The 27,906-nt window shown below is 47.2% G+C and overlaps 1 long non-coding RNA gene across 1 annotated transcript; it reads left to right on the plus strand.

Annotated features, from left to right (window-relative positions):
- Nucleotides 1-1,963: 1,963 nt before the first annotated feature.
- LOC104652669 (uncharacterized) lies at nucleotides 1,964-22,083 on the plus strand. Its single transcript, XR_745967.3, has 6 exons — nucleotides 1,964-2,190; nucleotides 9,310-9,600; nucleotides 10,008-14,068; nucleotides 17,025-17,204; nucleotides 19,510-20,543; nucleotides 20,783-22,083. It is a non-coding gene; the product is annotated as an uncharacterized LOC104652669 (long non-coding RNA).
- Nucleotides 22,084-27,906: the final 5,823 nt, after the last annotated feature.

Below are 27,906 nucleotides of genomic sequence, written 5' to 3' on the forward strand. Positions count from 1 at the left end.
TTCATGCTATCATAACCCTCATTTTATAGATGGAGAAACTGAGGCTCAGAAGAGGTGACCGTGCTGCCCAAATGCACAGAACTAGTGGGTGGCAGAGTCGAGGATCAATCCCAGCCCTGATTCTCTAAAAAGTTGTGACTGTCACACTATGCGTGAGCTCCCAGAGGGAGAAAACCACTCATTTGAACATTTAGAGTCACTCATGCACGAAGATACATAAACTACACAAAGTGGCAAGATGGTCCAATGCTGAGAGAGAGGCTGGTCACCAGGGTTACGGCAGTTCTGGGCTGGGAGAGGATCCCCGAGAGCTGTACCATGAAAGGGGCTTTCTAGAAAGTGAAATTGAAGGTGGGGAGTAAAGCTAGAACTTGAAAAATGACATGAAGTAGATCACAGAGCAAAGGCGGGTTGAGCAGAAGCCCAGACAGCTTGGCCAAGAACGGGTTGAACTCAGCAGAGGTCAGCTGACCAAGCCACGGTGTGCTTTGGAGAGCAGAAGGAGGGAGGTTGAGCTGGCACAGTCTGGCTGGCTGGTATTAGTTTCTAGAATGATAAGCTCCTCAGCCTGGCTGGAGTGACTTCTAGCCTCAGAAACATCACTCCTTAGGGGATTCCTCTGTATCACACATTGGGCCGGAGCAGTGGAGCTAACAGTTGTTTCCGTTATTGGAAAGGGAGGAAGTTTCTGCAGAGTAAGTGGGCATGATCTGTCCTGTCAGATGGCCTCAACCTTTACTCTCCTGGGTAAGAGGAGGCAATGACATTTCTGTGGTCTTCAGAGCATTTTGCTAAGAAGCCCACAAGCTAAGGGTCATTAAAGCAAACTCAGAGACGGCACAACCTTTCTGTAGACCACGGTAATATATATGAAGAGGATTAAAGCAATGTAACTCTTTGATCCCACAATTTTACTGCTAGAATTAATCCTAGGGAAAGGGTCATAGAGAGATGAGAATGTGTGTATGGACAAAGATGGTCACTGTAGAATGTAGTATTAACTTGCAAACACAAGAATCAGAAATATTCCACCTCGTCAGTAACGGGGGCTTAGTTAAAAATTATGACCCCGGCTAGGCACGGCGACTCACCCCTGTAATCCCAATATTTTGGAAGGCTCAGGTGGGTAGATCACTTGAGATCAGGAGTTCAAGACTAGCTTGGCCAATGTGGTGAAACCCCATCTCTACTAAAAATATAAAAAAATTAGCTGGGTGTGATGCATCTGTAATCCCAGCTACTCGGGAGACTGAGGCACAAGAATCACTTGAACCCGGGAGGTGGAGGTTGCAGCAAACAGAGATCACACCATTGCACTTCAGCCTGGGCGATAGAGTGAGACTCAGCCTAAAATAAAATAAAATAAAATTATGATCCACCTATACAAAGGAATGCTACACTTTCATTAAAAGTCAAGGTGGTCACATCACAGTAAAGGGAAAATCAGTATGATACCAGCTCATAAGTACATTAATCCAATTCATTCACTTATTAACTATTGAATGAAGATGGGCCATATGCCAAGCACCATTCTGGGTTCTGGGGATATAGAGAGGAACAAGTTCAGGGTAGAAATTTGTTTGGGGGAAGACAGGCAATAAACATATAGACTTAAGAATACACAGGATAATTTCTGAGCGTGGCACACAATACCATGAAGAAAGTCATATAAGATGGACTAGTTTCATGCATGTGAAGATGGAGGGATTATCCAAGGAGTTGACATTTCAGCCGCGACTTGCACGCTGAAAAAAAATCCAGTCATGAAGATCTGGTGAAGAGCATTTCAGGGAAAGGAGCAAAGGCCTTGAGGGGCAATGCCATTAGAGTATTAGGAGGGGAAAAAGAAAGAGAAATAATATGTGAGGAGAGAGAAAAGAGGCAGGAGAGGCAAGCAGGGCCAGATCACACAGAGACTGAAAGCCAAGGTGAGGTGTTGATAAGAAGTTTGGATTTCGTTTCAAGTGCCATGGAAAGCTACTGGATTCTAAGTAGGTAATCATTACACAGTTGACCCTCAGGCAACACAGGTTTGAACTGTACAGGTCCACTTACATGTGACTTTTCTTCCACCTCTGCCACCGCTGAGATAGCAGGACCAACCCGTCCACTTCCTCCTCCTCAGCCTACTCAAGATGAAGACGACAAGGGTGAAGACCTTTATGCTGAGCTACTTCTGCGAAATGAACAGTAAATATACTTTCTCTTCCTTAAAAGTTTCTCAATAACATTTTCTTTTCTCTAGCTTCCTTTATTGTAAGAATACAGTATACAATATATAGAACATACAAAATATGTTAATTGACTGTTATGTTCTCAGTAAGGCTTACAGTCAATAATAGGCTATTTGTAGTTAAGTTTTTGGGGAGTCAAGAGTTGTATGCAGATTTTCAACTGTGAGGGGGGTCAACACCCCAGCTTCCGTATTGTTCAGGGGTCAACTGTCTTTGACTTTATGTATCCAGAAGGAAATATACCAGCAGGTTAGCAGAGATGATCAAGAAGTAATGGGGTAATAAACCATTTTTAAACTCTGTGTGCTAGTCTGTAACTCCCAAACTTTTGTAATTAGAAACAAACAGTAATTTCTATTTAAAAAATAAACAACTCACTAGAGAGCGACATCAACAGATGATGACCATTACATGGAGCTCCAGTTTGAAGAGACTTTTCCCTGTGCAATCTCATTTGATTTTCATAATGACCCTGTGAGTGAAGCCAGACCATTGTCATTAAGATCTCCATTTTGGGGGGTTAGGAAATTGAGGCTGGGAGCTGCAAAGAGGCTGAGGCAGGAAATGACAAAACTGGGACAAGAATCAAGGTTCCACAGCCCCTGTCCAAGCTTTCTGATTTTGCCACCCAGCCAGGCTGATGGCTGGGTCTGCATCATATTCATCCAGAGACCCCAGAACCCTAGCAAGAAGTCTACAGGGTTACTCTGCTTAGAGGATGACAGGGATGGACCTACAGCCCCCAACTGCACATGACCAAAAAAAAAAAAAAAACAAGGATCTTTCCCACATAGTAGATGCTCAACAAACATTTGTTGAATTAATGCAATAGCTTGCTTTTGGGGGAAATGCCACCTTTGGGAGGTGTTTCTGCTAACTTTACAATTCAGGAGCTGTGCATCCTCCTCTGTAAGAAAGAGATAAGGTCTGTGCTCACTCACCTCGATGAAGCTGGAGTGCGGGCTCTGAAGCCAGAACGTCTGGGCTTGAATCCACCGCTACTGTGACCTACACTTTCCATCTCAGTTTTCTGATCTGTAAAGTGGGAGTAATAATGATGGCCTCCTTGGATTGCTGTTTGGACTAAATGAACGAATGAGTGCTTTGAAGAGGTGTTGGCATGTAGCATGTACTCCATAAGCATCAGAGGTTAGTAGCATTAGCATGAGAGGGCTGTTGAAGGGGTGAGGCGAGAGGCTTTTGGCAGCATGGGCAGAGCTGAGCAGGGTCCTGATAGGTGGTGGCTGCTGGGGCTGCCCTTCCACCCCCATGACTTCCCTTGCCGCTGCCTCAGTGGCTATTCACAGGAAACATACAGAAATGCACTGCACATCATTTTTCAGAGGCGGGACACCCTTATCCACCAGAAGGGTCCTTTGCCAAGTCAAATAACAGATCTGCACTCTCTCAAGGTCACGTGACGAATTTCCTGGCACTTTCCAGTGTCTCTGCCTCTAATTCATTTAAAGAGCCACCTTTTAAATTTCAGCCTTGACATTTGCTTAATAACATGGACGGAGAGTTGCCGGGCGCGGTGGCTCAAGCCTGTAATCCCAGCACTTTGGGAGGCCGAGTCAGGTGGATCACGAGGTCGAGAGATCGAGACCATCCTGGTCAACATGGTGAAACCCCGTCTCTACTAAAAATACAAAAAATTAGCTGGGCATTGTGGCACATGCCTGTAATCCCAGCTACTCAGGAGGCTGAGGCAGGAGAATTGCCTGAACCCAGGAGGTGGAGGTTGCGGTGAGCCGAGATTGCGCCATTGCACTCCAGCCTGGGTAACAAGAGCGAAACTCCGTCTCAAAAAAAAAATAATAATAATAATAACATGGACGGAACCTGCCCTGGTGAGCGGCCACGGGGTCTCCACCCCATCCCTCTGTCCTCCACTCCTGTTTTCAAACTTCAACGGTTTAAGGTCCACCAAAAATTTGCTATCACTGCATACCATGTGGTCTAGTCTTTCCCTCATTGTTTGTCTTTAACTTGTCTCCCATTTAAAACTTAAAATACATTTCTTCAAAAGGAAAACCGTAGATGGAAAGCCAATCCCATCTGCTACAAATAGAAGCTAGCCTTAAAAAAAAAAACAAACCCACGAAAATAAAACAATATTATGAAATTCTAGAATATTTAATTCTAGAAGAGTAGGGTTACCTATGGAAGACTCTGGACTTGAGACCTGTTTGATTCCCGTTTGAAAGGGAGATTTACAGAGGTGTTAAAGTTTGAGAGAGGCGTTAAAGACCTATTAGTACCAAAGTGAGATTTCCTTGCTGATGTAATGAGAAGGATTGAAAGAGGATTTTCACAGGAGAAAACCTCTCTTACCACAGGATGCAATGTATTTGTTTCCTTGTCTTTTCACTTTCCCCTACTCCCCGGGGGCAAGGGGTTCCCTATTATGTGATTCAGTTCTTTATTGAGAAGAGTTAAAGAGAGAGCAGCCCAGCCCTTGCTTATTATATCATGCAAATAAGACTCTTTTCCTGCTTTGAGATGAGGGAGCTGGATTAGAGAAATGTTCTTCTCGGAGGATCTCCAGGTCCTGAAAGTCTGCGAGGCCCCATCCAAAAGTTTGTTTGGCTGCTGTCTTAGTCCATTCAGACTGCCATGACAGAATCCCATAGACTGGGTAGCTTATCAACTACAGAGATGTGTTCCTCACAGTTTTGGAGGCTAGAAGTTGAAGATGAGGCACTGGTGGGTTTGGGGTCTCATGAGGGTCTGCTTTCTGGTTCACAGAGCGCTCCTTCTGGCTTACCCTCACATGGCAGAAAAGGCCAGGCAGCTCTCTGGGGTCTCTTTCTAAGGGCACTAATCCCATCAACGGGACTCCACCATCATGACCTAATCACCTCCCAAAGGCCTCCCTGCTATACCATCGCCTGGGGGTTAGCTCTGGGTTGGGGGTGGCCAGACAAAAACATTGTCTATAGCAGCCGCACGGAAACCTCTCACCTGCTGAGGAACAGAGTTGCAACCTCTCAAGAGGATGGCCCCATGGTAGGGGCTGTGTAGCCGAATCTTTCTGATGAGTAAAGATGTAGGCTCCATCACATACCCACAAATAAATTCACGTTTCCTGGGGGTGGATTTTCTGCTCGTTGAGCTGAGCAGATGGCTGTGCTTGAGATGAAAAAGGAAGTTGCTAAACTCCTCTCTCTGCCCAGCGCAGAATTTGGAAAAAACAACCAAATAACTAGCTAACTTCAGTTTCTGCCCCCCCATTTCAGTAGGCCCAGCAGATTCTTCCTATGGTGGTTTCCTTATCCGAGTCCCTGGGAGGTATTGCCAATGTATCGCTCCTAAATTATTATGTCTTCCTGTCTCCTCCCTTCTAAATCAGAGGGGACCTGCCTCCCCTGGGGGCTGCATGCTTCTTAGCCTGACGCTCCAAAGACCTTGTGCAGTATCATTTCCACCTACAATCCGACGGCAGCCCTGGCTGCTGGGATTTCCTTCCTTGAATCCTTTGCTTCTGTCAAGCTGGTTACCTGACACAGAGCAGGCATGAAGAAATGTTTTTGCATGAAAGAATATGCCTCATGCTGGGCTGTAGTTTGCTCCGGTTCATCTCAACGTATATTCCTTGAGTGTCCAGGACAATCAGTACTTGAAGACTTCCGAGAGGCCAGACGCTGGTAGGTTGGCCATTGTTCCAGTTTGCCCTGAACTTCCCTGATTTTCGCCCTGGAAGTCATGTGCCAGGGACTACTCCATCCCACCCCAACCAAATTGGGACAGTTGGCCATCCTAATAAATTAGGCTCAATGCATTCTCTTTTCATGGGATAGTTTCACGGCATTCTATTTTCCAACATAGTGCAAGTGGATAACTTTAAACAAATTACCTCACAAAGAAATGCATAATTACAAACATGGTGGGTGCAAAGAACAAGTCAACCCTGAGCCAGGCACTGTGGATATGAAGAGAAAAAGACACAGTCAGGCCTTGGTGAAGCACCCTGCTTGTAACTAGGGGAGAGAGGGACACAGCTTATTTAATGTGAGGAGCAGAATTTGGAAAAAAAACAACCAAATTTAATATTTATTAAAGTGAGGAGCACAGTGAGTCAGAAACCTACACCCTCTCATCCCTGTTCACATTATACTGTTTCTATTTTAATTGGGGTTTCAAACATTAGAAACCCACTCTGGTAAATTAATAGAAGTGTATTGAAAGGAAAAGCTGAAAAATAGGCCTTGGAAGAGAGAGAAATGACTGCTTCTTAGGGAACTGAGATAGTCGAAAAATAATGCCAGAACAAAAGAACATGCTTTGTTCCACATCCATTAGAAAAATTGACTCTAGCTCTTCAGTGCCCTTGGGTTTCTCTGCCCAGTATTCTAATTCCCAGGAAGAAAGTATGTGATGGCCAAGCTTGGGTCTCATGCCAGCCCCTTGGCCAGTCTAGTGGGGCACCATGATTAGAAATTCCACCAAAACCATGTGCAGCTGGGCATGGGGATGGGCAGTTGCTATGGGAAATGGAGGAGCTGGTGCTGGGAAGGTGAAGGCCACAGCTGCCCGCTGTCTCCTCTTCAGAAAGGGTCCCAGGCTTTGCCTTCTTCAGCATCTCTTTCACCGTGGTCACTGCCCTTGGAGAGCCTCTCTGCTTGCTTTTGATCCAGAATATTCCGTTCCCATGGATAGCACCAAGCTGACAGCTGTGTGTCTTATTCAGCCACCCCAACTATTATCACCTTGGAGCAGGCGCTGTGTCCTTGGGCACAGCTAGTACAACTCCTGGCCAGCGAAGAGACTCTGTAAGTGTTGCTGAGTACTTTCCGGAGAGTTTTGCAGAGCACGTGGCCATCCTTCCCTGGCCCACTGCCCTCTGACCAAACCAGCCTCCTTCCTACATCGCAAACACTGAACAGCTTTGTAGCCCACCTCACTATTCCTTCATCCCATGTCGCCTGCTTTGCCGCCCTTGTGATTCAGGGGTTCTCAACTGGGGGTAGTTTTGCCCTCCAGGGGAACACTGGTAATGTCTGGACACATTGTTTGGTTGTCACCCTGGAAAAACAGATGCTGCTGGCGTCTTGTGGGTAAAGGCCAAGGATGCTGCTAAACATCCTGTAATGTACAGGACGATCACCCAACAAAGAGTTATGGGGCCCACAATGTCCACAGTGCTGAGGTCAGGAAAGCCTGCAGCAGGACTCCATCCTCACCGCCCACAGACCCTCCTGTTCCGGAGGACTTCCCTGAGTATTGCCCATTTCTTTCTCTCATGCCCCCACAACTGTATTTCCTTCATAACACCTTGTCCTGGCCTAAAATGATCCTGCCTGCTTGTTCAGTTGCTGACTTGGTCCCTGTCTTGTGTCCTATGAGAGCGATTACCATGGGCCTTGCGCGTGGGGAGCTTTCATGCCTGGAGAGTAGCACATGGCATACAGTGGGCGGCTCAGTAAACGCGTCTTGCAGGAATGCTGAATAAAGAAATACGACCTCACCTTTTCTTTTACTTTACTTTTTTGTTTTTTGAGACAGGTTCTCACTCTGTTGATTAGGCTGCAGTATGGTGGTGTGATCACAGTTCACTGCAGCCTCAACCTCCTGGGTTCAAGCGATCTTCCTATCTCAGTCTCCTGAGTAGTTGGGACTACACGTGTGTACTTCCATGCCCAGCTAATTATATATATATATATATATATATATATATATATATATATATATATATATGTAGAATAGAGACAGGGTCCCTGAGTCTTTCTGTGTTCCCTGGGCTGGTCTTGAACTGCTGTGCACAAGCAGTCCTCCTACCTCAGCCTCCCGAAGTGCTGGGATTACAGGCATGAGCCATTGTGCCCAGGCTCAACTTTTCAAAGATCAATGGTTGAGAGCTTGGCTGTAAAATACAGCTTCTTTCAGGCTGGCTGTCTTTGTGTGTCTGTGTTTATTTCCACAGCCAGTTCACATTCAGTCTCTGCTGTTGGCTGGCTGTGTGGGCTTTTGGCAGATTTCTGAAGCCTCCCAGGCCTCAGTCTCTGCGTCTCTGAAGTGGGGCCATTATGATCAGCCCCTTCTTCACAGAGACGTAGTGGGAAGTAAATAAATGAGCCTACAGCACTTAAGAAAATGCCTGACTCAGAAAAGCCTCCGTCAACGTCATCATCAGCAGCAGCAGCATCATGTTTTGGCTGGGGCGGGCGGTGGCGATGACAGAACGGGCTCTGTGGCCCTACCAGAAGATTAGGGGATTAATGCAGCTTGCAAGGCCAAAGCTGTCCCCATTTGGTTTTGCCAGATCTTGCTCCATCCATGAAATAAACCGGATGAAGCCTTTATCCAGCCCTTGTTTTGAGAAGGAGGCAAGCGGAGTGCGTGGATTTAATGTGGCAGATGGTGCTGTCCTTGAATTATGAAACCAAAGGAGGAAATTAAAGTGCTCCATTGCAACAGATATGGGCCAGCCGGGGTAGAAGGCAGGAGGTGGGGCAGAAAGGAGGACAGGAAGGAGGTGCTGCCTCCATCGGGCAATGGCTGTTCTCCAGGGTAGCTGGAGTCCTAAGATAAAAGAACTTCGTAGCCCCAAATAATTTTAGAATCTTCATCTTACATAGGCAAATGAGGCTCAGAGAGGGAAAGTGACTGCGAAGGTCACACACCCTGTTAGTGGCAGAGCAACTCACACGTCCTGATTCCTTGAACAGTATTATTTTTTTTGGCTGCCCTAAGCCAAGACCAGTGGCAGACCCTGTCCCAAGGCTTCCTGATTTGGGGCAGCTCTGCTTTGTGAGGACTTCTCTGGGTGAGCACCCCGTGTTCAGAGAGAGCCCAGGGTCCCAGGGTCTTCTCTGCAGCAGCTCTCCTCCCAGCACACAGGGAGATATGAGCCACTGTCCCGGAGCCATTCTGCCTGGGTCTGAAGCCCAGCAACCGGTGGTAAGATTTTTACTCTCCTGGAATGTCAGTTTCCCTATCCATAAAATTGGAAACATAATAGGCTCTTCCTTACGGAGTTGCTGTGAGAATTTGATGAACTCTCATCACCATAAAGTTTTTGGTCCTTGGCTTGGCACATAGTAAGTGTTCAATAAACTGTTCGTTCTCTTTGCAGCCCAAAATTGACTTCGTAGTCTAACGGTCCCCTTAGGCTGTGAGCCCCTCAAGGCAGTTGTGTCTGGCACAGCTTTTGTTCCCTGTGCCTTGTTCAGCGCCTGCCCTCTGTTAGGGGCTCAGGAAATGGCAGTGGCCAATGCCAGGACCCCTTGAGGACACCCATTTCTCAGTGGCCACCGTGGAGCACCAGGAAATGCTGCCAGCGATGGATGTGACTCTGTTACTCATTTAGACTTTAATCCTAAATGGATAAAGCAACCTTTCTGTCCAACGGTGAACCAGCCCCGTGGTGAGTGCTGTGTTTGTTTTCCCAGTCTTTCTCTGTAGCAAGGAGCCTTTCCCCAACGACACCGTAGGCTATTTGCATTTAAATTGGTTTTCTCTCATTATAGAAATCTCTTAGGTCAGCTGGAGTTTCCATTTTCCTCCCAGTCAGTTTGGAGCCTCCATTTCTCGCTTGAGGGTCCCTCGTGCTTTCCTCCCTCTCCCTGGCAGTGAGATGTGATCACGTATTCTCACTGTGGAGACCAGATATCCTGAGAAAGGCGTCATCCCATACGAGCTCAGAGTGTGTCTCACAGAAGCGGGAGGGGATGGAGGCAGGGAACCGAATAGCCTGGCCCCTGCAGTTGCAGAAGGAGACTCCGTGGTGCTTCAGCTTCAGGATTTAGGACTCATTTTTCTCATTTATTCCAGAAACATCTACGAAGCATACTGCTGGAAGCTTGGAATGCAGAGAAAAATAAACTACACTTGCTGCCTTCCAGGAGCTCCCTGTCTAGCGGAAGAGAGAGAAAAGCAAAATTTTAAAAATATCTGATATGCTCAAATAATTGCTTTAATATGGATCAGAATATATTCCAGCCATTCTAGAGGCTTTCAGATAATGTTTATCATAAACTAGAGTCTCTCTCTCTCTCCCCTCGTTCTCTGTTTCTCTCTCTCACACACACACATTACTCTACATACATGCACACACACATGTGCATACGTAGTAGCTAACATGGTTATAGCACTGCCTATGTGGACAGCTACTCTTGTAAGATAGATATATACACATGCACGTGCACATTCATATATGTGTAAGTTATATGTTTATATATAAATGTAATATACATTATTCACTTAATCTTCATGAGAAGCCATGAAGAAAGTACTGTTATCATCATTGTTTTACAGATGAGGAAACTGAGACACAGAGAGACTAAGTCACTTGCCAAGGTCATTGCTAATATTAGGTTGGTACAAAAGTAATGGTGGTTTTTACCATCGCTTTTAAAAATGGCAAAAACTTTTGCAGCAACCTATAGCTATAGAACCAGACTGGAACCCGGGCAGGCTGGCTCCAGAGCTTACGTTCTTTATCTTAGGCTAGAACCACGCAATCAAGAGTGATGTGCTCTTGCATTTTCTCACCTAGTTCATCTTTCAAAAGGTCCTGGCCAAGATCCATTACCCCAATTTTCTGACCCATTTGCGGGCTGTGAGCCATGGTTTGTGGAGAATGAAGTGAACCCTGAAAGGAGTGCGCTCAGGTCCTCGAGGAGAATCAGGGAGGAGATCCTTGTGTTGGGGCTTGAAGGATGACTTGGAATTTGGCAGATGGAGAAGAGGAAGGGCAGGCTAATTCATGAAGAACAAGCATGTGCCAATCCCCATAGTATGAGCAAGCCTACGGTCTAGAGATACCCTCATTATGTAGCGATGGGTCTAGGGATCCCTCATTGTGGAGCGGTGCTCAGGTGTGGTAGAGGCTGAGCAGATGGTGAGACATGAGACTGGCAAAGACGAGATCACAACAGGCCTTGAATGTCACACACAAGAGTGTGGGCTTTTCCTGAGGGCAGTGGGTATGAAGGAATTTGAGCAAGAGAGGGACATGACCTGTTAGGAAGATCACTGTAGCTCTAGGGTGGATGGTCACCTGGACAGGGGAAAACTCAAGGCTAGGAGACAGTGTGATCAATAAAACTGACCAACGGGTACAAAGGCTGTCATTCACTGAGTATAATTAATAGGGTTGGGGGGTTTGCCCAGAACACCAATGTGTGACATAGAGCTTCATCTATCCCGAGGGATGTCTTTGTCTCATTCACCCAGAGACACCTCACAAGACGGTGGTGGCCCTGGCATATGCTAGTCAATGGGACCTGGGAAAGGGCTGAGTTGAGCAGTGGTGTTTGAGGAAGCGATGGGAGATTAGTCACACGAAATAGAATGAGACAAAGTAATGGTGGCCAACCAGCGTTAGGGCTGAGGGAGAGCAAAGAGGTGGGAATGGTGCTTGGGTCTCTGTCTCCGTCAACCAGAGAAACCTTTAATCCTTTACTTTTACGCAAAGGGTTGGCAAGCTTTTTCTATAAAGAGCCAGATGGAAAATATTTTAGGCTTTTCAAGCTCTGTGGCCTCTGTCATAGCCACTCCACACTGCCATTTTATTGCTAAAGCAGCCAGAGACAACACACAAATAAACTGTGTTCTGATAAAACTTTATTAACAAAACAGGCAAGGGACCAGATTTGGTCCTAGGGATATAATTTTTGGACCCCTGTGCTATACCATGAGGTAAGCAAAGTGCCACGTAGACTGCCAACTGGGTGTGCCAGGTTGCTGTTAAGTGAGAGAAAGGCAAGAACCCTTCTCAGACACAGAGGGACCATCTACCTCTCCTGGAGGATGCTTACATGATCATAAAAAGATTCATCTGAAATTGCGGAGTAATTCCAACCTCTGGCCCTGGGAAACCAGCTCTGGCAGGATGGAGACAGGGTGTCTAGCCAGACACTCCATCTCTGTTACAGTCAGAGTGGAGGTCCTGGTCTGATACTGCCATTGGGTACAAAAACAACACAATAGTAACACTAGCTAAACTTCATCAAATATTCTTTCTACACCAGGAACTGATCTCATTTAATTCCAACAAAAACCCAACAGGGCAAGTAGGTGCTATTACATATCCCCACTTTATAGACAAGTAGACTGAGGCACAAAGAGGTTCAGTGCATCACCCACATCATACGGCTAGCAGGTGGTAGGACTGAGGCTTGCAACTCAGGCGGTACAATCCCAGAGCCTGAGTTGCCAACCACTCTTCAAAACTGAGACTGTCAAGCCACATGGATGCTCACTGCCATCACGGTAAACCCACGTGCTATCCCTGACACACAGGCTGAAGCTACTCAAGGACTTGGGAGTCTTTTGTGCTCTGACCTGCCTGGTGCCGTTGTTGAAACAAGCAGATGCAGTGAGACAGACCCATCTGCTTCAAAACAAACATCAGCAGCCACAGAGGAGGCACAGCTCTCTGAAATCTCTGCTGTTAAGCTAAGTGGTTGTCGGAATGAGTTCAGACAAACTGAATATATTTATACATGAAGGTATTGCCATCTGAGGGGGTGGAGGCAGAAAATGAATGATCTTCATGTGCTTGCTGTGTGAACATCCACCGAGGACTCCTGAGTTCCCTGTCCCTGGCCTCCTGGAGAGCACCCTCTGGGAGGGAACCAGGCACAGAAGCAGACGGTTCAAATGCCCTGGACGTCATGTATGGTGGGGTGAATCCAGGGTGCACTGAGGACATAGAGCAGGGACATCTGACTTAGCCTGGGTACAGGGACCTGGAGCCAAGCCCAGATTGGCGGAAGGTTCGAGTGGCAGCCAAGGATATTCCAGGCAGAGGGAATAGCATCTTCACAAACAAGGGGGATTTGAGGTCTTGCTGAAGGTGAGGACATGACGTAGAAAGGATCCAGCTGGAGAGGCTGGGGACAGGTACTAGGGAAGTCTGCCACCCAGCCAGCTGGCCTGGACATCTCTGGGCTGGAGGCCACCTTGTTCTCAGCTCCTCTCTGCAACTAGAACAGCCTCTGAGTTCTAGATGAAACGCAAGCTGCTTGCCAAGAATGTGGTGATGCCAAGAACACTCTGCTGAGGTTGCATCTTGAAATAGTAAAAACGAGAGATAGTAAATCACTTCTGTCACACTGTGCATTCATTATACCCTGCACTTGCAGACGCTTAATTTGCTACACTCACTGAAAGTATGAAAGTGGGCAGATATTAATATTGCCATCAGCCCCTTTGAAGTATTAAAAATGTTAACAGCTCCCGTTTTAGGGGCGTTCACATTGGCCAGCACATTGGCTTAGTGCTTTATACATTATACTGTCCTATTTAATGCAGGAACAATCTGAGGCTCAGAGAGATTTAAAAAACTTACTCAGTGTCATTTGTTGAGGAAAGGAAGAAGCCAGGGCCCAAGCCCACATCTGCTTGACATCTGAGCCCAGGGTCCTCCCACGGGGCCCCCTTGCCCTGACATCTTATGATTTAAGGACTTTGTGAATTTCTGAAAACGTTTTCATCTATTGGTATGTTCAACCCTCCAAAGAACCTTCTTATAAGGTAAGGAATCTTGGCTCAAAGAGCTAAAGCGTCCTCTCCAAGGTCACACAGCTTTTGAAGGGGCAGACTGGAGACTGGAACCGAGCTCTCACCATTGCAAAGCCAAAGCTGTCTCTTTACCATGGTTCCCAAGTACACGGCAAAGAAAATGGGCAGCTAATGCATCCGCCAGCTGTGATTCTTTTAGAAACCCCAAACTCGTATTCCCTTCATTTTTGGCAGGTATTCGTCAAACAGTCAAAAGACAAATACCTAGGAGAGCGGAATGCGCAAGTCACAGCCAGCATGACATCATAAGGAGCAGACTGTGCCAGGCACGCATCCTTTCCTCTGACAGGATGGCAGGCTGAGAGGTAAAGCTGAAGCCACTGATGTTGTCAGGTCCCCTGGTTCTGAAGGACAAGCTAGATCAGCTCCACAGAAACAACTGAGGACGGAAAAGGGGACAAGTCACGCCGCACACCCACAGAGGCACACACACAGACGCTCACAGACATGCCAACACACACGCACAGGCACAGACAGACATGCAGACAGAGAGACACACTGAAAGACATATCAATAGGCACACAGGTATAGAGACACACACATACACCCACACATCCCCAAAGACACATGTGCAGACTCACAAATACACACACACGTATACACACACACACACACACACAGGCAAACACACTTGCCTACCTCTCTTCCATGTGTAGTCATGCAAATAGACAGATGTAGATACACACGCACATTTACACACTCACAGAAATGGGCGCGCACACACACACTCACAGACACACACACATGCATACATCCACAGCATCCCTCGCTGCCTACTCAAAACCCCTCCTCAGTATTCCCAGAGGTAGATTCTTCCCCCATCACAGACCCAGGAAAAGGAATGTCTCTTGTATTTGTGCATTTTCTTACCCCTTTCTTGCCCGCTGTCTTTATCTCAAAGCTTGAAAAATGTACTCTAGCGGATATGCATTGTTGAGAAAGGACACGGTCCTTGGAATTTGGCTGATCTGGGCTACAGTTGAGGCTCAGCCCCTCACTAGCTGTGGGGACTTGGGGAAGTCTCTCCACCTTTCTGAGCCTCAGTTTTCTCATCTGTAGAAGGGGCTGATAATAGCTGTGATGACCCTGTTGGACTGGAACCCTTTGAAGCTTTGGCAGTCAGCGAGGGAGAAACTGCCTGGCTACTGAATAACTGTCTCCCTTACCAGCCTGGGATCCTAGCACAGTGTTTATCAAGCACGCAGTAGGTGCTCAGCAAATCTCTATTACATGGATGAATTGAATAGGTCTAGATTCTTTGTGTTTAGCATAAGGCTTGGCACAAAATATGTGCTCAATTAAAATGCATCAAAAAAAGCAATACATGATTATGTATTATGTATTATGATTAGGGACCACGTTCCATTATATGCCAGGCACATCTATGACCTTCTTTTATCCTCTCCAGACCAGGAAATAGACATCCATTTCTACACTAGGAAAATGAGACCCAAGGAAGTTAAATAAATCACCCAAGATTTCCCAGATTCCTGGGGAAGCAAATCAAAGCCAGGCCTCGATTGGTAAACTGACACTCAAAACAACCACTGTGGACTCCACGAATAAATGGAGGAATGAATATTTTCCCTGCGTGATACAACTCAGTGGGTGACTTCCACACTGGCTGTGCCTTATCCAGTGCCTTATCTCCAGTAATTCTGGAGAATAAACCGTCACATTGTCTTCAATCCCAGGGTGACAGCTCGGTCTCCAACTTCTTGTCTGGAGCCTTTCATGGTGTTATATTTTGAACATGTCCCATTACATTTACATATACATGTAGTGAATATACATATATCCATATATATATCCAAAAGCTTCTGATGTTTGCATTTCTGCCTGCTCCCTCTCAACTTACACACACACACACACACACACACACACACACACACACACAGCACATATATATTGTATAGGTGTCTGCGTATTATATATGCTATATAATAGACCCTTTGTCATCTGAGGCCCATTCTATCCCCAGATGTTTCTCTGCTATGTTTGTGTAAGTCACACAGCCCCACCCAGAATCTGTCAAATGTTTTCATTTCCTTTGCCTTGCTACAATCTGTGGGTTTAAAACTCAACCAACCTGTAGGCCAATTAAGCTTCTTTGCATAACAGCCACTTTTGGCAGTGATTGATGGTGCCTGGTTGAACATCTTGCAAATCCCGAAAGGCTCCTACCCTTGTATTATCTGTGTTTCTGCATGCCTGGGACCTGCTTGAATTCCCTCTTCTGCCCCCAACCCCTGCAGTTTCCCTGAAAAAAGGAGGGTTTTACCGAGAACTTTTGCCCCGTCTGGGGCAGGCAGAATGGGTGGAGACACAGAGCACAGAGGTCAGAATCTTTCCCCACAAAGGAAAATAAAAATGGCCGGAGGTAGTGGCCTCCTGGTAGGCAGGGGGCCAGGGCAGGCGGTGGTGAGTCATCAGCACACCAGGCGGCCTGACTCAGGGCAGAGTAGGAGAGTATCTCCTGCTCCTCCTGTAATGAGCTCTACACTTACAGCTTTGCCAGGCTTAGGAGCAGCGCAGAGACATCTGAGGGCAAGGGAGGTTCTATTTCTGAAAGCTGGCCCCAAAGATGACGTAGGTTGTCATCTATCACCTTTTTAAAAAATCACTCTGTTGTGGCCAGGCATGGTGGCTTAACGCCTGTAATCCCAGCACTTTGGAAGGCCAAGGTGGGTGGATTACCTGAGGTCAGGAGTTCGAGACTAGCCTGACCAACATGGAGAAACCCCGTCTCTACTAAAAATACAAAAATTAGCCTGGTGTAGTGGTGCCTGCCTATAATCCCAGCTACTCAGGAGGCCAAGGCAGGAGAATCGCTTGAACCTGAGAGGCGGAGGTTGCAGTGAGCTGAGATTGCCTCCAGCCTGGGCAACAAGAGCAAAATTCCATCTCAAAAAGAAAAAAATCTTCCCGATTGCAAACTCTATTCATTGGGGAACAGAGCAGGGTTTTAAACACTGCTTTAAAAGCAGGAGAGCCAAGTAGCCCATATTTTCCCTAGCTTCGCCGCCTCAAATGCCTCTCCCCACCGGCAGCTACCTGAGATTTCCCATGAGCAGTTCTCTTCATGGGACTGAACTTAGCGCTCTCTCGAGGTTGTTCGTTAAACTATACCCTCATGAGGAGTAAGATGAGATGGAGTGGAAGGGCGGTGACAAAATCAAGGAGAGAGCTGCTGCTGGCTCAGGCCAGGCACTTGACAAAATCATCTCCCGGACACTCATGGTCCCTGACTCTCCTTTTCAGAGATACTGCAAGGGATATTTCAGAAAGGGAACGCGACCTCCTGAATATTCACAGAAAGGCCAGATTCAAATGCAGATGTGTGTGGCCCCAATGGACTTTTTCCACATATCCCTGAGGCCTCCCGAATGCTTTACGGTCCTATGAGAAGACCGTGAGACACCACACTGTGTCTGCACTGGGGTAAGTGTCTGCTCAAGTGCCAAAGTTAATACACTGGTAGGACCCAGAAATATATAACGCTTCAGGGAACACTGGTCTATTTCATGGAAATATTGAAATATAGAACACAGCACCCATCTTGCTAGCAAGGAGACCAAAGGCACACAGCTAAGGATGGCAGAGCAGAAAGAAAAAAAGAACGTGGGTCCCCTGACGGGGTATCGAGCCGCTGACTCCAGCCCTGGAACTCTCTTCTTCAGCGAGTTTTAATGTCTTATTTATTTGGGGCACTGTCAGCTGCATTTTCTTTTCCTCTGTTGAAAACGTCCTAATTGACCACCATTCGTGGCAACTATTGCAAAGTACTAGAGTTCCACGGCTGCCTCTTGCATGTACTTCCAGTCTGGGCTTTTGTGCTCCAGAACCTTCTGCTAAGGTTCAGAACTGCAGCACAGAGAGGTTTCTTATCCACGGGATCCTGACTCCTACCTGGACTTCAGACTAAACCAATCCTCTCCTCCTCCCCAGCCCTATTCTTTTTTTTCAGACACAGTCTCGCTCTGTCACCCAGGCACCCAGCCTGGAGTGCAATGGTGCAATCAGGACTCACAGCAACTTCGATCTCCCAGGCTCAGGCAATCTTCCCGAGTAGCTGGGACCACAGGGCTGGGCCACCATGCCTGGCTAATTTTTTTTTTTTAATTAGTTATATAGACGGTTAGAAGTAATTTTGCCCAGGCTGGTCTCAAACTCCTGGACTCAAGCAATTTTCCTACTTAGCCTCCCAAAGTGCTGGGACTGCAGGCTTGAGCCACTACATCTGAACCCCATCCTCTATCTCTTTGGGTATCCATCCTGTCAACTTGGCAAATGGCACCATTAGAGGGCTTGGAGTCGCCCTGGATACCCACATCCCCTCAGAGACCCAGTCCTGCCAGCCCTACCCTCCCGCCAGCCCTGCCCCCCAATCTGGGAATGTATCTCCTTCTTTCCCCCCCCATCTTCCCAGTACAGGCTGCGCCTTGCCTTGCTGGGATGTCTGTCCCAGGCTCCTCACTGACACTCTATCTCCAGCCCATCCTCCACCCTGGCCCAGGAAGAACTTTCTAAAACACAAAGCCTGCCATATCACCACATGCTTAAACATTCTCCCATGAGTCTACATTTCCTGAAGATAAAGTCCAAATGCCTCAGCCTGACATCCAAGACATCTTGTCACCTGATTCCTGCCCACTTCTCTCCAAGCTTATCTGTAGCCATTCCTGGAGACACAACCTGTGTTCCTTCCAAACAGACACACCCACACCAGTGGCCGCTCAGAGGCTGTCTTTCTACCTCCCCACTTTCAGAGGGACTCCTCTCTCTGCTCAACTCTCCTTTCCTGGATTCTGTAACTCCAGTCCATCCTTCAAGCTCAGTCCTGGACTCCTGGAGGGTCAGCCTGCACTGAGTGCCTCCTCTGGGCTCCCGTATTTTCTGTAGTCTCTTATCACACTGCGCCTGTCAATCTGTTTACAAGCCTGATCCCCCACCCCCCATTTCCTCATTAGGCTGAAATTTCTGAGGACTAGTGCTAAGTCTTTTTATTGATTGATTTCTTGAGATAGTGTCTCACTCTGTCACCCAGGCTGGAGGGCAGTGGTGAGATCTCAGCTCACTGCAACCTCTGCCTTCCGGGCTCAATCAATTCTCCTGCGTCAGCCTCCCAAGTAGCTGGGAGTACAGGTATGTGCCATCACACCAGGCTTATTTTTGTATTTTTTGTAGAGACAGGGTGTTACCGTGTTGGTCAGGCTGGTCTTGAACTCCTGGCTTCAGATGATCTGCCCATCTTGGCCTCCCAAAATGCTAAGATTACAGGCATGCACCACTGCATTCAGCCTTGGTGCTGAGTCTTTTAATGTTTTTGTTCTTGGCACCCAGAACAGCAACTGACCCATGGCAAGCGCTAGTAAATATGTATTGGATGGATGTGAGGGGCACATAGTGTTGAGAAGGTCTACGGTTTCCTCTGGCTTTTTATTTTCCTCCTTAGCCTTCCCCGCTTTAAATCAGTTGAGGCTGTTCCTGTGACAGCAGAAAGGAGAAGAAAATCAGTCTTCCTTGGCTTTTAAGCTTTCAAGATGAGTTTCTCAGGAGATTGGAAAGAATTCATGGCTTAGCCAAAAAAATGCTGGAGGAAGATGTCATGAGCAAAGGCTCTCCCCACCAGCCTCTGGACCAAGAGAAGTTTCCTAGGCTGATGTGGAAAGGCTATTGTGGCGGGAGTGCTGAGACTGTCAGTGTCCCTGAGAAACTGACCTTTGTGCTCTGCTCTCTCTGCCAGGTGTCAAGGTAAAGACAAAGTCCCTAAAGGCACGGCCCATGGAACCTAACAGCAGAAAGGAAGAGGGTGTGCCTAGGGATGAGGGAAGAGTCAAAGGAAGCGGCCCTTCTAAGAGTGCGTCTAGGAGACTCGGGGCTTAGGTGCCTCATGGATCCTGTGAGACACGAGGTAAAACAATGACGCCCGTGGACCCCAGAAGCACAGAGTCACTTGACCGGAGACAGGCTGCGAACAGAAACAAGGGACAGCTCCATGGTGACCTGCATTGACCCATGACCCAGAATGATAAATGCCAGGGACAGGTGGCATGAAAGAGCAGGTGGCCATCCTTCTATCACCTTTGTACACCATGCAGAACAATCTCTGGGAAAAGAAGGGGCAGATCAGCTGAGACTGATTTGTTATCTACCTGGGCTGAATGGAGGCTCAAAATCGGAACTGAACTCAGTTATGATAGAGATATTTATATCTATCCCACACCTGAGTTTATGGACTGAAAATTATACCTTCTGCAGGCAAAGGACTGAACTCAGATGATAACAACAACGTGGACCAAACAAACACGTGTTCAGAGCTGGGGCCTTGCCTGAAATCAGGTCCATCTCTTTCCTCCATTCCGACTGCTGGGGCAGTTCAGCATGACACGCCAAGAATCCGTGAACTAGATCCAAAGTCTCTCTGGTTGAGGATTACAACCACAGCTAAAGGTCCAAACACAGTAAACCACACAAGGAATGAGAGCTGAACAGTCAAGGCCCAGGCTTCTGCTTGAAGACAAACTTTTGGGGCTACCCAGGGCTGAGTAGGGCTTCAGGCACCCCTCCTTCCTGTGACTCAGAAGCACGGTGTCCAGGAAAGTCTTCCTGGAAAAAATGAGATTGGGGATGAAATTTGAAACCGAGTAGATCTACAAAGGAAGAGAGGGAAGAGTTACCAGGAACGCAGAACTACATGAGCAAAGGCCCCATGGTAGCAGGGAGCTGGGCTTGCTCATGGAAGGAAACAGGCCCCATGTCTGGAGCCTGGGAGTGGAGGTGGGTGAATGAAGCAGGACCTCAGTTGGCACTTCCAAAAGCCAGTCGGCCCCTCCCTGCCCCAAGCGATCCCTTCTTCTGGTGTCCATGCCCATGTGGAATCCCCTCCCTTGAGTCTGGGCTGGAGCCAGTGACTTGCTTCTGATAAACAGAATAAAATAGTGACAGATGCCCCTTCCGAGGTTTGGTTATAGAAGACTTCCGTCTTGCTCACATTCTCTCTCTTCTGTCCTCACTAGCTTGTTCTGATGAAGCAGGCTGCCACGTTGTGAGCTGCGTATGGAAAGGCCCATGCTGCATGGTACTGAGGAGTCTCCAGGCGACAGCCAATGAGGAGCTGGATCATGCCAGCCACCATGTGAGTGAGCTGGGAAGCGGATCCAACCCCGTTTCAGCCTTGAGATGGCCACAGCCCCACGGACATCCTACCTGCAGCCTTGCAAAGGGCCTTGAGCCCAAGACCCAGCTAAGCCACACCCAGATTCTCAACCCAGAGAAACAGTGAGATAATAAACTGTGCTGGTTTTTAAGCTACTACGTTTTAGGGTCACTTGTTACACAGCAATAGCTAACTAATTCAGCTGGTAACATAGACAGATATGAGAGAGTATACAACATTTTAGATTTTAATGGTTATCCTTTGCATTTTAGAGTGTTCCAGGTAGGTTCACAAACCCGGTACCCACATGTAGTCCATCTGATCTTCGGATTCTGAACCTTCCTGATTCATAAAATCTACGTATCACCTGAAGTTGGGTGAAAACCACCGTTGCTTTACTAACATCGAGGTGGTAGGTGGGCAATGGGAGGTTGAAAAGATGGGGACTAACCTCGGCTGACAATCTATTGAACTCTGGCCCCTGCAGGATGTTTTGCTGAATGTTCAAGTCACTGATCCTTAAGGCTATCCATGAATCCTGAGGGATGCAGTTAAGTAACTCACCCAGGAATACCCAGCTAGTCCGAGGCATGGCAAGACCTTCCTGCAGCTGTGCCTTTGAGACCAGCTGCATGCCACAGGCTTCTGACCTTACTCTCACCTGTAGCCCTTTCCAGAAACAGCTGGTCTGCTGAGCGAGAACTGATGCTGGAGAAGGCAGAAAGCCTGAGATACCTTATTGTTCCTGGGGAAATGTGCCCAGGCAGACCTTTCCAGGGAAGTTGAAGAAGCTGCATGTTAGCTCTGGGAGAGGTGACATTCTGCCATTGCTCCCTACTAATGGAACCCCTGTGATTACTGGGAGCATCCACCTGCCCCATGAATATCCCAGCCCCTCTTGCCATAGAGGGTACCCAATAAGATGTAAGTGGAAGCCACTGGGAGAAGCTTCCAGTAAAGATTTTTAAAATTGCTGACCTATCTGACAGGTGCCTCCTCTTGCACTTCTTATCCCTTCTTGGTGCCTGGGCTGTGGACATAATGGCTGGAGCTGCAGCAGCATTTTATGACTATGCAATGACCTTGACAGAGGAAGCTACTCTCTAAGAGTGGCAGAGCGTGAAGATGAAAAGAGCCTTGGCCTCTTGGAGGGGATGACTGGGGCGCCATCCTTCTAACTCCTGACTATGTACATCAGGAGCTCTTTTATGTGAAAGAAAAGTAAACCTTTTTCTTCTTTAAACCACTGTTATCTGGGTTTTCTGTTACAGGTAGCTGATACTAACCCTGAGTGATAGACTTGCATTCTTAGTAAGGCATTTAAACGGGATTTGGGGATTTCGTTTTTAAATGGCCAGGATCCCAGACTCTCAAAAAAAAAAAAAAATGTCCCTTCTCCCTGTCTTAGTTAAATAGTTATCGCTGTGCTCTCCAGAGAACAGGGGCCCTGAAATTTCCTGAACAGCCACATTACCCCACACACTGTGCTTAAATCATATTCTTTGTACTTGCCTCACAGTGACTCTGTGAGATGGGATCACCACCCCATTTTACAGACGAGGAAATGGAAGTCGGACAGATTGACCGGTGTTCAGGGAAACACCACTAGAATTTGAACCCAGACCTCTCTGGCTCCACGGCCCAGACTTTTTCTGCCTCCCAGGTCTAGAACTCTGTGCCCCAGTTCGTGCAGAAGTTGAAGCCAGTTGGACCGTTTGGAGGGCCCTGGCTCAGCGCCATCCCTTTCCCCAAATCTTGCACTTGCAGCCACAGGCCGAAGTCTTCTCCACTGCAAGGTGATAAAGCAGACAGCCCAGCTGGCCGCCCTCTCCTCACTTGCTGCCATCCTATTTAGTGGCCATCTGGCTTTCATCTCTGTAATTTTCTGACTGTCCCTCCTCGAGGTCCCTCTTAAAGAGGCAGACACCCTGTCTGGCTTCAGTGGAGGACCCCCAGTCCCAAGCCAATGCCTCCCCGGTCTTTACCAGGGCAAGCCTAACAAAGAAAAGGTAAAACAACAGGGATTTCTGGTAGGAACACAAGTCTATTTCAAACCTCGGATTAGAGTATCTGAAAGGATTACCTGTTCCAAGCAAACACATTCCCCCACTCTGGCAGAAATGTGGTCGGAGCAGCCTGACGCCATGGCAGGCTCCAAATATTCTCCATCGAAGCTTGCTTTATCCTGTTTGAAACTCCTCTGTCTGTCCCCAGAGAGTCTGGAAATACACTCTTTCTAGGAGCTGATGGAAAATTAACCCACATTAGGAGAGAGCTAGGTGATGCTGAATTGGGGACAGGAAGGTCCATTTGAAAGGGAAAAAAAAAAAAAAAACCATGTTCTTTGTAACCAGGACAAGGCTAACCATGCCTTCTCTCTATTGGTCCGAATCTATGCCAGCCTCCCACCGACATCTGCGGGTGTGCTGAGAGCAAGCTATGGATTTCTATAGAGATTGTCACCATGGTACTAGGTATCTTATTCTGTTATTTCAAGAGGAAAAATAATCAAAAGGTCAAAGGAAGAAAATCTACCATAGGGCTTTTCATTCTACAAATATTTATTAATGCTTTGGTGTGTTCCTGGCATCACATTAGATGCTAGCACGAGCAAGATGGGCCCAGGGGACCCACCTGTATTGTAAGTTCAACATGAGGCTATAGCACAAGGCAAACCACTGTTTATCCGTGATCTGATTTCTCTCAGAACAGCCTTGAAACGGCAACAGTCTAATTCCTATTTTCTCAACTGGGGGAAAAATGAAGTATAAGTGACTTGCCCAAGTGCATCCAGAATTTGGGATGAAGGGTGTGGTCTGAACCAGGCCATCTCAGTTGGGAATAGAAAGTATGTGTGGTGGGGATTATGAAAATAAATGAATGAAAGGTCTAAGACGTGAGACAAGGGCACTCACGGGGTGTTGAGCACCTGCAGCTAGCCACAGGGAGACCCTCTTGCCTCCCATCGGCTTGATAGGTAAGGAAAGGAAACAGCATTACCAGAGCCTGGTGGGGGCTGGGCTTGGAGCAGGCTAGAGTTGGGCAGAGAATGGATAGTGGGTGAGATGGGAAATCAGGAGTCCCCAGCACAGATGCGCTTGCTGACCAAGCTTGGGTCATGGTCCCCACCCTGGGTGTTGAAGGCCTGTGACAGGGGATGCACCCCTGTAGTGATTAATCAGCTATCACTGCACTAATTATGGGAAACATCTACAAAACTCAGTGGCTTATGCTAACAAGCCTTTCTATTTATTTCTTTTCTTTTCTTTCTTTCTTTCTTTCTTCTTTTTTTATTTTTTAGTTTTGCTCTTGTCGCCCAGGCTGGAGTGCAGTGGCACAATCTCAGCTCACTGCAACCTCCGCCTCCTGGGTCAAGCAATTCTCCTGCCTCAGCCTCCAGAGTAGCTGGGATTACAGGCATGCACAACCATGCCTGGCTGATTTTGTATTTTTAGGAGAGATGGGTTTCTCCATGTTGGTCAGGCTGGTCTTGAACTCCCAACCTCAGGTGATCTGCCCGCCTCGGCCTCGCAAAGTGCTGGGATTACAGGCGTGAGCCACTGCACCTGGCCACCTTTCTATTTCTTACTTATAAATCCGAGAATAAGTTGTATCCCTGCTGGGAGGGACTGGGCTTGACTCCGGACTAATGTCGGGTTTGGGTCTGCACCATCTGCATCTCCTCCTGTATAGACAAGGGCACATGTTTTTCTCACTGTGGATAATAGGCGCACAGAAGACCAAATCACACCGCACATTTAGAGCCTCTGCTCACCTCATAACCACTCATGTGCCACCAGTTCACAAAAGCCACATGACCAAGCTCAACATCAGTCCCTTGGAGAGATAAATTCTCCCCATCAATAGAGAGACACTCAGAAGTCGTGTGATAAAGGGCATGGATGTATAACTCTTTTACAGGGGAATGAAGAAACTAAAGCAATGTTCCAATCTATTATATTCCCCAAAGAAAATAAAATGTTAACACCAAACAAGAAATAAATGTAGGTTGAAAACCACCAATGCCCGCCACAGTGGTTTTGCATAATATCCACTTGGACAGGTTGAAGAAGTTCGGCGGTAGTGGGAGGGAGTGAGGGTGTTTTCACTGGATTCCTTCCCGTCCTTGGGTCAAGACATGAAAAGTGCTGGTCAGTGACTCCACAGAGGCTGGAATGGGGGCAGGTCTCTGATAGAGATTTCAGGAGTCTGAACACAATAGTGTCCGATTTGGGCCATTTATGAATGCCATGATGATCAATTTGAGGGAAATGGCGTAGTTGGGGATCATACCCCGACTCTGGGTTCTGAAACATTTGAAACTCTAACATATTATGAATGTCAGGTCTGAGAAACCAAATCCAATCTCATTGTTTTCACAGTGGTGGTTATTAGTCCTGCCTATTGGGCTTCAAACCTGCCCACATGGGCAAAAGGACTGGGAGATTTTGCTTAGTTCTATATTTCTAATCATAGCCCTTCTCAGCCTCAGTTGCCTCATTTGCAATAGGGGACTAATAAGATCTGCTTCAGAGGCATACAGAGACAACTCAAAGCAACACTGGGTGGGAACTGAGCTTGGAATCCACAAGGTGCTCAATGCACATTGGTGCCTGGGCACCCTCACCCTAGAAGCAGCAGATACGCCCATAAGTAGCGGTTCCAGAGGACTCGGGTGTGCCCGACAAAAAGCTAATGGAGCAAACACTCACTATGGGAGATGGGAAGCCTGCTCATTCCCACACTTTAGCCCTCACTGGAAGTGGCCCATTTGACTTCAGGCATCCTGTTTAAAGAGACCCTTTGACAAAGGGTAGCAGGTCCAGCAAGAGCCACAGGAGAAAGCAAAAGGAACTCAACGTTCTTTCTAATAAAAAAAAAGTTGAAAGAATAGAGGAGCATTAGAAATATAATGCCAAATATTTGCCAGAGTGACTTCTATTTTGAGAATGTAGAACACTATGAGGCACAAATGGCAGGCTGGGGATTTTAGCTCAAAGTAGGGAAGGACTTTGCACCCATCATGGCTGCCTGAGTTTGGAACACATGGCCTTATCATGGGGCTTGAGTCAGCCACATCTAGTCCAAATCCTACCCTAGCTGCTCACTTCTCAGATGGCCTTGGGCACACACGTCTCTTCTCTAGGCTTCAATCCAGGTCAGAGTTTTGATCACATTAAATGCTAAGAAATGGGGAACAGATGACAAAGATTCTTGGATTTGGCCTTCCAGTTGTCCCCCCTCACCCCCAAAACCAGAGAGAAAACAGAAGCCATAGGAAGGGAAATACTGATACACTTGGTGCCAGAGAACATGGGACAATGGGAAGGTCATGGTTTATCGCCTGCCCCTTGAAACATGGCAGGCTCACAAGAAAGAGTGAGGGAGAGGCCAGCATTTGCTGGTTCATGCCATCTCTCTGCAACCTAGTATAAGACCTGACATCATGGCAGCCTTTGATCAATATTGGAAAGCAAGAAAGAAAGCAGGAAGGGAAGGGGAGGGCAGGGGAGGGGAGGGGAGGGGAGGGGAGGGGAGGGAGGCAAGGCAGGCATTCTTTGTGCTAAGCACTCCTGCTTTACAGAATCTAACCTTCTCAAGAACCTGGTAAATTGAGAATTATTACCTCTTATTTTCCAAATATGTGGAAATTGGGCTTAGCAATTTACCTTTCGCAATTTATGTGATCTTGCAATTTGCCTTATGCAATTTACATAACTTCTCTGTGCCTCAGTTTCCTCATCTGAAAAATAGGAGGTGATAATAATAACATGTGGCTCATAGACTTGTCATATGAGTACCTTATCTGGGACATGATGAACTCAGATTCAATGTAAGTTATAATTATCACATTGCAAAAGTCAGCTTTAAGATTCAAGACCTGGTCTTTTTGGTTGAAAGATTCTTTTTACCTTACCATGCACTTCTACAAACAAACATTTAAAAGGCTCTACACTGTAATCAATGCCTGATATATAAATTAATTTCCAGTTAGTTTCCTTCTTCCAAGTTGAGGCCTGAGCACAATTGTGATAAGCTACAGATTTATAAATCGCTCAGAGCTGGATTTATTGTGGAAGGGTGGTGAAAATGTGGCACAGGGCAGAGGAGAAGTAATTCCTATAAAGTAGTGTCAAAGCAGTAAATGCGGAGCATGGGATACATGATAATGACAACTCATCAGCTTCCATGAATATTAGATCAGGTTGGGTTCCGGGAGTATGGCCTGGAATTTTCAGGCAGGCTGTGGCTTGGGCTTATAAATAGTGAATGAAATGGGCTCCCAAACCTGAGTATCCTTCCACCAGAAACTTCTGCCACATCAACTTGGGGAAGGTAGTGGGTTGACTAAAGGGACTAAGGGACGAGGAGGAAGAGGGGGGCTGCTAATCGCCCACTATCACCCCACCTCTTTACCCTGCTGCCCCCAGTTGCCCCCAGATGACCAGTGGCTCCCCTGGCACTGATCTGAGATGGCGCCATTCACAAGGCCCAAAAGCCATTTAGTCTGCAAAGGAAGAGCTGGGATAGTGTGAGCCAATCTCCAAGCCCCAAGCTGTCTTCCAGCCCTTTCAGGAGTAGCTCGGGTTTCTGGCCCAGTGAATGGCGCAAGCTGGGGCCTCTCTAAGCAGATCCGGTTACACTCCAGCAGGGCCTGCAAAAGCCAGGGACGCTCAGTTGGAGGAGATCAGACTCTGGCTTGTTGGAGACCCTAAAGTGAGGGCCTGTCTACTAGCCCTAACCATCTCCACTGCAGCATCCAGGCTTATGGCTGTGACCTGAACCTTTGCTTAAGAGGGAGGCCATGGAGACAGAAAAACTTGGTTTGAATCCTAGAGCTGCCACTTACTGGCTCAGGGACTTGAGCAATCCTTTAGCCTCTCTGAGCCTCAGTTTTCTCATCTTTAGTGTGGGGATAATAAAAGTATTCAGCTCGTGCCTTTATCAGGAGATATACATAAGCTGAGCCATACGAAATTATTT

The sequence above is a fragment of the Saimiri boliviensis genome, chromosome 20 (genome assembly GCF_048565385.1).
Source record: "Saimiri boliviensis isolate mSaiBol1 chromosome 20, mSaiBol1.pri, whole genome shotgun sequence".
In the NCBI taxonomy this organism is placed as follows: Eukaryota; Metazoa; Chordata; class Mammalia; order Primates; family Cebidae; genus Saimiri; species Saimiri boliviensis.